We start from the raw sequence: 12,309 nt of genomic DNA, 5'->3' as shown, positions 1-12,309 counted from the left end.
AGAGGGGAGAGCCCCTGGTGGCAGGGCACGCTGGCCCTCCCCAGCGGAGCAATGGGCGATGAAGTGGAAAAGAGAGGATGACTGGTCTTGGGACCTGCCCTTGGTAAGAGCTGGGGGAGGCAGTGAGAAGTGGGCATCTCCATTCCCTCTGCTTCTCAACCCTCCCTCCTAGGCGACGGGCTGGCAGCGCAGTCTACTCACGACCGTCTCCTCTCCCTTCTGCTTCCGGGACTGGACCCGCGCCCCAAACCCCGTGGCTACCAGCCGCCCCTAATCCCTTGCTCCCCCCCATCCTATGAGAACGTGGAGATCTTCACTGCTGAAACTTCCCAACCAATCATGCTGTGATATAACCCTTTCCTCCAGTCCTCCCTTTCCAAGGACAGTCCAGTCCTCATCCCTTTGCTCCATTCCCTTCCCCAAACACCTTCCTTTGCCCCTCTTTGCTGGACTTCTTACTGCACATGGAGAGACATAGCTCGTAGGCCACCTGTAAAACCTCGGGTCCACCTTAGCCAGCAGCAATGATTACAGAGGCCGGGATGGAGACAGCGCTCCATGATCCCCTGCAAAGCAATGCAAGTCGGCATCGGAGCATCAGCTATCCTAGCACCACTGCTTCCATGATCCGACCTCCCTTCCCAGCCTGCCGGATGTGGTTTCTCTGGGAGCTAAACAAGCCTCGGGAATCTCTTACCAGGTCCACCGTGGCGCTCGGGTGCGGGTGACTGCGGCGGCTGTCCAGCCACCACAGATATCATTAAGAGCAGCGGGAGCGCTAATCCCAGCAGCCAGCGTCTCTGGGCACAGATTATTTGCTGTCGTGACTCTCACGCGGGGGGAGCAGTTGGCCAGGGGGCAGCCCAAGTCGGGGAGAACAGACCCAGCAAGGTGGAGCAGGGGCAGTCTGGGGGACACTTAATGTTAATGTGCCCTGGATAGGAAATAACTGCAATGCCTATTGCTTATGCCAGCAGTATCACACGTCCCCTTTGCACCGCACTAGGTAGGGGATGAGTGTCCCAAAGACACGCAGAGGACCTGATTGCAGGAGGCATGACTCCCCATGCTCGCGGCAGTGCCTGTCCACCTTTCTGGACTCCAGCAACCCTCCTTCGATCAAGGCCTGCTCAGAAAATGGCAGCTCTTTACTGTTCACTTGGTTTTGACGACAGAAAATGAACCCTCAGTCTCTGCTCGGTCGCAGCAGAGGAGACCGCTCTCGCCGCGGAGGCTGAGCAGTTGCCATCAGGCTGGGTAGACGAAGCAGATGTCTCTGGCCTGGCTGTATTTTCCTTGGCTCGGGGGATCTTCTTATGGGCCTTGGCTGGTGAATTGTAAGGTTGTGCTGCCATCTGCGGGCAGCCTGCTGAAGGCCGGAGTCAGGAAAGGAGCTGGCACAAGCCCCCGGGGCTGGCACGGGAGTTGCAGCTGGCACAGATGTGCATTCATGCCGGCTGTCTGAGCCCCCCGCGGCGGGTAGCACCCAGCCCCGGGAGCTGGGAGCAGGCAGGGATCCTGCATCCCCATCTCGAGCGAGGCAGTCACGGGAGACTGCCGCAAGCATTGCCGCCGGCCAGCCCCGGAGAGGCAGGTGCTGGCAGGAGCCCTGCCCTGCTTCTGGGCTCTTTCAATGGTTCAGCAGCAGGTGACGGGATGAAATTACCCCTCATTTTATTGCTAAGGGCCTGCAGCCTGGAACAGCAGGGTCTGTAATGACAACGGGATGGTTTCAACCAGCGCACCGTGTTAACCCCTTCACGTGCCTGTCCTTTCCCACCCGCCTGCCTGAAGAGTCAAGCCAGGAGAAAAACATGGGGTCTCTGTCTCTAGGTAGGAAAAGGGCCCTTGAGGCAGCTCTCAGGAGTCATTTCAGATCAAGGATGCTCAAAAGTCTCCTCTCGCCGACTCCCAGATGTACGTACGAAAGGGCCTCAGTCCGGGCTGAGCCTGAGGGGACGAGGCTTTGTCTGGGGGTGTCCCAGTCTGAACCCTGATGCAGCCTTTTGTCTGCATGTTAGTTGGACAGCGCAGACAGCAAACATGCCTCGTGAGTGGTGTGCTACCTCGGCAGGTTGCTCCAGACCTCCACCTGTGCACGGCGTTAACACCGGAGAGGCTGGGTATAGGGTATGCGTTGGCGTGCAGACACAAGGCTGGGCACTGTGGGCAGACTGGGTGCTGGATATGGGACACGCATAGCCATGGAGCAGTGTGTGGGATGAGTGGGGGCACGATGCCAGGACCAGAGTGTGGGCAAGGGGCAGGGTGCTGCCTTAGCACCAGGGCACAGACATGGGCATGCCGCGAGTGGAAGGGGCACAATTCTGTGTGCAGGTGAGACGAGGCCTGGGCATGGGAGCTGGCAGCTCTGGGACATGGAGCTGGGAGCCCAGGAAGAGCCAGGACTGCACAAGAGGGATGCAGACGTACCAACCTGACAGCATGAAGCAATGCAGGGCAACGTTAACCTCCACACCGGATAGCCGAACCCAAAGCTGCCTTGATATCTTGCCACCACCTGGCACACGCCAAATGGGTGCGATGCTACCACTCCCTGGGCTGAAGATCTGCTCCGTCACATCCTCCTCTTCCCCACGCCCTTCTGGCAAGGGCCGGGGTGCAGCTCAGGTGCCATCTCGGCCACCCAAACCAAGGGAGAAGGAGCTGGCAGGTTTCCTTGGGCAGGGCTGGAGGAGATGGAAACCTTGTTATTTCCATCATGGTTCTTTTGAACGTAATGCTGTTCATGTCGGTGAGTTCTTGCTTTTTAGGGGGAGAAACAGGCTCTGCATAGGAGAGGGGGTGTGGGCTCCTCTGGGTGCCAGGAGCGGGCTCGCCTGCATCCTTCACCATCTGCACTGCAGTTGGCTCTTTCCCAGCGCTCCCTGTATGCCCCCAGCCACGACAGCGTGGCCGTGAGCAGCACGGCAGAGATCTTCGATGCATCTCCCAGACCTCCACAGACAAAATGCAACTGGAGGTTTCCCTTGTGTCTCTGAGAACAAGCCCATATGCTGGAGTCCAAACTTGGCACAGGCATGTGATGCTGGCGCAGCAGCGCTGCATTTGTCAATAGGATCCAGAAGCCACAAAATTAGGAAAATCTCTCCTTTAAAAAGGCTGCAAGCAATGGGTGGAGGCAGTGACGGAGCAGAGTAGCCAGGCTCAAAGGTGGGCCAGAAACCTGCACAAATGAACAGCCGGGCAGGAAGGGGAAAGGCTGAGGTCCTCTACGAGGAGGAGGAGACGCCCGGACTGGGTCGGGAAAGCACGGAAACAGGGACAGAGCCCCTTCCCCAGGGTCAGCGTTTCTTGCCAAGACATTCCCACTTCTCCCACCTGCCCAGCCTTTTCCGCACGGCGTCCAGGCAGGAGCCCTGCCATCCCAGCGTGGGCGAGGCGGAGAGGCTTGGCTTCGCTGCTTGGCTTCGCAGCTCATTAGCAGGCACAACAGGGGGGCGACAGGACTGGGAGGCCTGGCAAATCCTCTCTCGTGGAGGATGGCATGGACCAGGCCACGTGGGAAGGAATTACCCTGACCTAACAAGCGCACGGGGCTTTCACACTTAATGTCTCTCCCCCAGGGTCTCCGGTGAAGGTGTCGAGGTGACTAGGAAGCCGATCGCAGGCGCTCCAGGATCCGGGCGAAGGAGCTAGTTGCTATGGCAACAGAGAGGCTTATGGTGGAAGACTTTGAAGGCTATGTCACATCCATAAAATCACTGCACTGAGGCAGCATCTCCGAGGAGCCATTAAAACAAACTCAGGAGGAGCAAAGAACGGGCGGAGATGCTGGAACAAATCTAGCGCTGCCGATCACGGGAGCGGCACGTGTGGGTGTATGCAAGGATGTGTGAGTGTTGGCATAGACATCGGCACGTACAGTGATGGGACGCGTGAGCTTGGAGAAGTGCTAATGAGAGTGTGCGCTGCATATGTATAGCAGGGGCATGTACAGGAGTGGCAAGGATCGCAAAGGAGAGATGCTGCCGTTATTAAAGTACGAGGACGGGGATAACGGGAGTCGCACTGCAGATTCAGTGCGACCACGGGTAAGTCATCATCGCTCGCACGCTTCAAACACGGGGCATAAAGAGAAGAGCCAGAAGGTGCAGACCCAGGCAACGTCCCAGTGGCGTACGTAGAGTGGCCTGAGGACCCGTGCTCCGTGCGTAGCAAATCTGCTGATGACACCGAGTCGGGTGGAGTTGCAGACACTCAGGAGGGTAGAGCCAGGCTCCAAAATAACCTGGGTGGAACGGAAGAAACCCGTCTGTAATCCATCAGACATTTAACAAGCACGAGGGCAAAGTCTGGCACCTGGCACGGAATGACTGCATCCACGAATACAGACTGGGGCGAGGTAGGCTTGGCTGCCAAGCTGCAGAGAAGGGCCGGGGGGCTGCAGTGGGCTATAAGTTCAATATGACCCAGCAGTGTGCTCTTGTTGCAAATATAAAAGGAAAAAAACCCCAAACCCAACAGCATCCGGCCTTGTATGAGCAGGAGGGTCCCTTGCAAACCAGGGGAAGGGATTCCTCTGCAAATCCAGCCCTGCCGAGGGCTCCCCTGAAGCACCGCGTGCAGGGTTGGGCCTGCACTTCAAGAAGGATGAGGACAGACTGGAAAGAGTCCAACGCAGAGAAACAAAAATGATTAGAGGTTTGGGCAGCCAGACAGATGAGGGGAAGCTGAAAGAACCAGGGTTATTTCATCTGGAGAAGAGAAGATGGAGGGGCAGATTTGATAACACCTTCAAACACCTGCAGGATGATTACAGCGAGGAGGGAGACGGCTGTAGGAGTGGGGTCCCCAGCTGCAGCAGGGGCCATTTAGGCTGGAGATGAGGAGGACGTTTCTGACCGAGGATGGCCAAGCACTGGCACAGGAGGCCTAGAGAAGCTGTGTTATCTCCATGAGATGAGCACGTCATATGGACCAGGGACTCTCAGAGCCCCCCTTTGTCTCCTCGTCCCTTATTCCAGCTTGGTTCACGCACCTTGGGAAGAACGACTGTTTTTAGTAAGAGCAGCTTTGCTTTCCTCCTTTACGAGCTGAGTGCAGCAGCGACGACCACGACAAGAGGGGACGACTGAGCTAGTGGTACCTGCTTTGCAATTCTTACCGAGCTCCTCTCCCAGAGAAGATTTTATATGCTGAGAAACTTTCACTTACGAAGAACAACAGTAAAAAAAAAAAAAAAAATACCCTTGGTCCTAAATAATCCTCTAGGAAATCCACCAAACCAGTCCGAGATTCACGTCTCAGCTGAGTCTGCAGCTACACAATGCTTCCTGAAAGAAACCAATTAGGAAGAACAATAACGATAATAAAGGTCCAACTGCCACAACACATTTTTGCCAGAGCTTGATTGAGAACAATGGGAGCTGCTGCGTACTTTGGAAAATCTGGCCTGTAATATATAGGTTGTGTAAATTGAGTCCTGCTGGGAAACAGCCAGCGAACTGCCTGACACATCATAGCAACGCTAACCAGCAACAGCCACCGCGGCCCCCGACTTGGCGCTCTCTTCCCTGAATGGTGGTATAAATTCAACCCCCTTATTGACTTCCTCCCCCCTGGGAAGCAGCTACAGCTCCATGTTCCTTGGGGGCAAGAAGACAAGCAGAGGGCAGGGTAGATAGCCACCTTAGACACTTAACTAAAGATGATATATATGCAGCGCAAGACGACGAGCCAACACACAGAAGATGCATATGCGAGAAGACAAGCCAACACATAGCATCAGTAATAAACCCATTTTTACTTAGAGCCTTCTGTTCCTAATTTGATTGTTTTCCCAACATTTTTTTACTATAAAGTATGTTAAGCTTTGAAACATAAGACAGCACTCTGTGTCTCTTGGCGTGTTTAAAGGGCAGTCGTCAGGCTGCATCAATGGCAGTCGTGGCACTTGCGCTCAGGCTGGGCTGCTATTAGCCCTGCAGTGTAGACACATACGCATGCAGGCGCAGGCTGAGCATACGCACTGGCCAGGCACGTACGTGGCTACGTGCATAGGACAATTCTGGACATGAAAGCACGTGTCCATGATGAAAGGGTGGGTGGCTGGAAACCCATGTCTAACTGGTGTTAATGCTGGAGACAAAGGCTCCCATGGCTTAGCGCTGGCAGCTAAATAAGGTCAACTCCCTTTTGGGCAAAGGGGCCTTAGCACCAAAGGTCTCCAGTTTCCTAGACAACTGCACTAACCATGTGGCTACTGGCACTCAGGTGGGTCCTCTTCCTTCTCAGGGCAACCCAGTACTCACGGTTTTCACCCAAACAAAATGTTGGGACTTGCAGCCTTCTCCTGCATCACACACTGCATCCCTACCAAAATGTTCTTGGGTGCCTCCAGTCAAACAACAGAGACCCTGTACTCTTCTTGTCCAGTTTTCACTGTGATGCACCTACCTACATTTAGGCAAGATAACACGCTGCATCACCGCATCTAGATGCCCTGTTGCATCTGGCACCAGCTCCCTCCAAAACGTGGGTCAGCACCGCTTGGGCTACAGACCTGCATAGGCTAACATTGTGCAGTGTTGGACTGAGATGCTCAGACTTAGCTTCCAGAACCTGGCTAGTACATCACAATGTTATTTTAACTACCTGGTGACAAGAAATGTGGAAGACTACCCTGAGTCAGCTTGCAGCATGCTCCTTTTTTAGGGTATCCACATCAAGCCATCCCTTATCCAATTCACTTCACGTACAGCAGAAAAGTGCTACCGCAGGTTATGATCTAAGCCCACAACCCCCAATATAATTTAATTTAGATGAGGAAGGGAGGGATATAGCACTTACCCTTCTCCTCCAGGTGATCGGCATCTGCCTGGTTGGCCCCATTCACGTGCAACTCTTGAAACACGGTGAAATCTCATCACTTCCGGTTCAGGAACTCAGTTCCCTTTCCCTGCACCTATTCCTGTTGAGCTGGACAAAGTCAGCATCGTGAGGCCTCTGAGAGGGAGACAGAAAACGTGGAAGCAACCCGAATCTGCTGTCCACCGTGTGTGTTCAGTGCTGACAGCCGGCCATGTGAAAGGTGTTCGTATTGCAGCATGATGGAAGACATCCATCGCTGACGGCAGTGGTCCTTGTTCAGGTAAATAATGGGTGAGAGATTCAACCGAGTGACTCTTCAGTTCTTCCCTGGCTCCTCCGCAAGGAGCAAAGTGACTCATTGCACGTGTGATCGTGTGCTGCAACCGGAGCCGCGAGACTAAGAGCTGGGCTCCACAATAAAAACATCGGCGCAGCACCCCAGCAACGAAGGTGTTTCAGCAAAGCCGTTGAAACGAGGATGCATTTTGTCAGAGGATCTAATAATTGCTGTACCGAGCAGACCCAGACCCAACTGTCTAGGAACTTGCTCTTAGCAGAAGTTACGACGTTCCCCAAAGTTTATCAGTTAATTCTAGCCATTTTAGGTCCCTCTCGTGCCCATCCCTGGAGGACGTGGGCACTGTAGTGCTATGGCACAGACATCAATAAAGAGTAGCCATTATTTAGTGACCCTACATCTTGGGGCATCTGTTGGTGAACAGCATATTCCCTCCAGCACAGAGATAGCTAGATCGCTCTTGTCGTGTTTCTACTGTCATTCGAGATGAGGGCAGGGAAGCTGCGCCGGACTTGTTGTGATGGCTAACCGGAGGCCCGAAGACGAAAATGGCAATGTCAGAGCAGACACATCTCTCTTGACCTTCAGCCCACCCCACCCACTGCCTCTGGGGGAAAAAAACCCTCACCCCTGGTACCAGGGTGTGAATCAATGCCTTTCTCTGGAGTTCTCCAATTAAGATTCAGCCCTGCTTCGAGAGCAGCAGTCGACCCACACTGGACTAATTAATTTTTCCTGCCTGAATAATTACAGTCCAGAGGCAACCATGAAAACCAAGCAAATCAATTTGTGTTTTACCGAGATCCTCATCAGTCACGGAGCAGTAACTAAGAAGAAAAAAATGACCAGAGACAGAGCCAGCGCCGGTGCAACAAGCCACAAAGGCTGCAAGGAGCAGCTGAACGCCTACAGCGGGGCGGGAGCCATTGCGCCGAGCCCGCCCCTACCCCATCTCTCCGCAGCTTTGCTCACCATCTTGGCAATTTATACGCCATCTCGTTCGCTAACCCTCAAATCCCTCGAAATGGATTCATGCTTCAGCCAAGAACACTTCAGAGAGCTGCTCCTGAGTATGAACATGATTAGCTTTTCAAGTGTTTCTGCAGCAGAGTGGCCACTTCTCTGGGTGACTTCCCTAGCTTTGGGAAACCGGAGACATGGCTGCTTTACTGGAGACTGTGCCTTGTTGCCAACGTCTCAGTTTATCCAATTCCTCAACTGTGCCATGGATCCCAGAAGCGGCCGGCCACACTCTGGTAGCAGGTCCAGAAATGGGGAATGGGGGGACTGGGAAAAGGAGTGATTTGGATCTGATCCCTGACCCCAGAATAGCATCTCCTGCAATGCACATGTGGCCTGGGAAGAGGTGTGGGTGTACACAGCCCTGTGCTGGCATCTAAGTCCCCAAAATGTAGGGGGAAACTAAGCACCCATAACTGGACGGTGTTAGACTCAAGAGGAAAAGTGTGCTCCAGTGTTTCTGCCTCAAAAGCTGAGTGGTTGGTGCACTTGCCTCGAAAGCAGAAGACCCACATCCTACGGGGAGGTTCGCACCTGCACTTCTCGGCTATTTCCTAGCACAGCCCTCCCACCCTGCCAGGCACTGCCCAAGGGTCTCTCCAGCGCTCCTGCTGAAGTTGGTCCCTGCAGCCACCAAGAAGGACTACGGACATGCGTGTCTAGTGCATAGTGTACACACAGGCTTATGCATATGGAGGGGCAAAACCAGCCAGGTAGACAGCTCAAAAATTGCCACTTAGATACACAAAGGGAAACTGTGTTCTGTCCTAAGGGTCCAGCCCTGGAGGACAAATGAAGAATTGGGCCTCTCTGTTTCATCCACCTGCTCTGGCTCACCCAGGTGTCCTGGGCTGAATGCAGGACTCAAGGGCAGAGCCCTTCTGACCTTTGTGATCAGAGTGGTCTCTTCTGACCTGGAAAAGTGTCACGCTACAATGCTGCAGGTCATTCTGGATATGCAGAGCCCTGTACGGACATCAAAGAGGCATTGATACAAGGGAACCTGTGCCGTGTGCGGTTCACGCTCCTTCCAATATCAGTTCGCTTGTTCTCAAGTCCAAAGTCAATGCATTAAAAATGCAGGCCTTTCCACAGACTCACAGTATGACCTTGGGCAAGTCACCTACCCTTTCGGCATGCCAGTTTAGTGCATACAATGAGCATTGTTATACAAACCTGCTTCACGGAGTAGGTGGGTAGCATTATCTGGCTCTCAAAAGAGATGCATTTTCAGTGCCTGGGATGAAGACTCGGTAACTGGGCTGAGTATCCTATTTGATGAGGAAGGTATTAGGGTTGGGGTCTCCTGCGGTGGGCAGGAGAGGAGAGCTCAGCAGTGCAGAGAGAAGGAAGAAGGACTACTGAAAGGCAACTCTGGAGTAAGTCAAGGAGAGGAGAGGATGGAGCGAGTCCCCTTGCCTCTCCTCTCTCTATGCCTTGTCCTGCAAGGTGCGCTCCCCGGTCACCACGGGGCACTGCTCCTCAAGCAACCAGCTGGCATGGGTAGCAATGCATACGACTACTCCCTGAACACAATGATTCACGCAGAGGAAACATCCCTCTCCATTGATAACTCTGCTTAGGAAGCTGGAGTTTGTTTTCCTTTTCTCCCCTGGAAGAAAGCATCACGGCATGAAGGCCCGGCTGCGTGACAATGGAGCCCATCCATCAGCGTTTCTCTGCCCTGCAGCTCTGGGACTCAATGCTCCAGTTAGCCCCTTGGCCTGTCATTCTCTGAAGCTGTTTACTTAAAAAAAAGCAGCTTTTTTTTTTTTTTTTTTAACTGGAGGGAAGACTTTTTTTCCCCTCAATGTGCAGAATCTGGTTGGGTTTTGCCTGCCTGCCTGGCATGCGGGCTCTTCTCCACCCCGGACTTTTCTTGCTCGTTTTCAGGTTTCATTGCTCCAGACTCCTCCTATGGGCTGAGCTGAAGGCCGTCTGATTCGGGAAGATCCCAGTCCCGAGATTTAATGCACAAAGGAGGCTGGGATGGATACAGGGCTTTGTGCTCTGCGGCTCCGCCATGCTCCCTCCCATCCTCTCTCCTGCCTCCAAACAAATATCCTTGCTTTTCCGTTCTGCAAGCCGAGGAGATTGAGGAGACCCCGAGGCCACATTAATGCGCTGAGTGAGGTGCCAGAAGGGTATTTCCTTCCTTTTAACAGCTCACGGCATGGCAAAGCCATTGCATTGGGTTGGGGAGGGGGGTTGATAAAAAATGCACCAAATCGTTTTCCAAACTCCGTGACTGGAGGGCAAGAGTCGCCAAATTTGTGCCCCAGAATAATGATCTTTACTTACCAATAAAGCCCTCCCGAGAGGTCCCCCGCCCCTCGCCGCGGCGCCAAGAAGATGATTCCTTCTGACGCGCGCTGAACTTCTGAACCCTGGGAAAAAAAAATCCATTTTTAGTTATACAAGAGAGTCACTGAAAGTTCAGTGCCCTTTCTCACATTTGCACCACTAAAGGGACATAAGGAAAAACATCAAGTGTAATATCCATCAATGCGAGCGAGGCATTCAGAATCCATCGCCGATGCATAAATAACCCAGTGAAATTCCCGTGGCAGGTGGAGGTCCTGCAGGAATGGCCGTGCACACAAACATGTCATTACCAACCCCATCTGAACGACGGCCCTTGCTCCTTCGCTCTCATCAGCAGCCCTTTGGTTCAGATTCAAGTTGGAAAATCCCAGGTTCCTGCGATCCAACGGCTCCAGATTTCTCTTGGTTCACTAGCTACTCCGCCCTGCCACATCTCATAAAGATCCACACGCCAATTTACTTAACACGAGGGGTGTGAAATCTTCATTTGAAAAAAAAAAGAGAAAAAGGTGAAGTTAATTGGAAAAGAAACAAAATGAATCCAGGCCGTTGGGAGGCGGCAGTCGGAGAGCTCTGCAGTGACCTCGTTTTTTTTTTTTTTTTGGTAAAACTTTTGTTTTTCAATTCAAGCTGAATGAAGGGAAATAAAAAAAATCCTCTCTTTAAATGATGAAGAATTAGATATTTCTCTTCCCTAAGCAGAGCACCAAGTCTTTTTACATTGTATGAATCAAACACTGGGCAGTCATCTTCATCTGCCAATCTCTCTCTATGGTAGCGGGAACATCTTGGCTGCTATTTATTTCCGTTCCTATTTTTCCCCCCTCTCAGCGTGCATTTAAAAGGATCATACCCAATACCTGGAGTTTCTTCTTCTTTGTTTCCCACTTTTTACTTTGGTTTCCTTTTTTCTTTTCCTTGCTCTGTAAATCAAAGTAAAATTTCAGAGCCTTGGAAGAGCTCCAGAGTAGAGGGTCTTGGTTTATTTTTTGATGCTTCATCATTTTTATGAAGTGGAAGAATGTTGTAGAAGTTAGGGTAGATACCTAGGGACAATGGAGGAGGCACAACCGCCATCATAGGCTTGGAAGGGATTCAAGCACCATCTAGTCCAACCTCTTGCATTAATGCAGGTTGTGTTATTCCTGAATCACCCCAGAAAATGCTTATCCAGGCTTTCCTAACAAAAACCTCTTAGAAGGGGATGCGATACCTTCCCTGTCCTTCCATTGTCCCAATGGTCAGGGGGGACAGGGACTTGGAGTTTTTTCCCCTTGATATTTTCTTTAAACCCACTTGGCTGCAGTTTGCACCCAGCGTTTCATGCCCCGCTCTCTGCAGGGAACGAGAACCGTCGCTCACGCTCTTCCTTCTGCCGTTCACATACTTGAAAGCTGCTGTCCTGTCTCCGTTTAATTGCCTTTTCTTCAAATGAATCGTATCTAATTCTTCCACCCTTTCCTCAGACCGGCCGTATTCCAGTGCCTTCATCAGGGTGGATTAACGAGCAGGCCGACAGGCCTCCTGAAACTGAGGGTGCCACCAATTTGGAAGTAAATCCTACCGCTGTTTTCCCCTAGGCACAGCCCAGTAGGAGCGGGTGGCACCCGGTCAACCACTGGGCACCTGTGCCAGCATTGCCACAGAGAGGGGGTACCATGCCAGCCCAATTTTATAGGTGATTTTTGTCTTTCTATTCGTTTTTGTCTATGTAGAAAATCGCCAACATTAACCATCACAGGGTGTGGTGAGGGCAGTCACGTTTTGGGCCCTGTGCTCTTTCAGCCCAGGGCCCCAAGTGTCCTCCGTGCGCCCCTGCCCTTCATCATCTT

The sequence above is a fragment of the Crocodylus siamensis genome, chromosome 12, assembly GCF_052110815.1.
Source record: "Crocodylus siamensis isolate JL-2025a chromosome 12, ASM5211081v1, whole genome shotgun sequence".
NCBI classification, from domain to species: Eukaryota; Metazoa; Chordata; order Crocodylia; family Crocodylidae; genus Crocodylus; species Crocodylus siamensis.
This window is presented reverse-complemented; position numbering follows the sequence as displayed.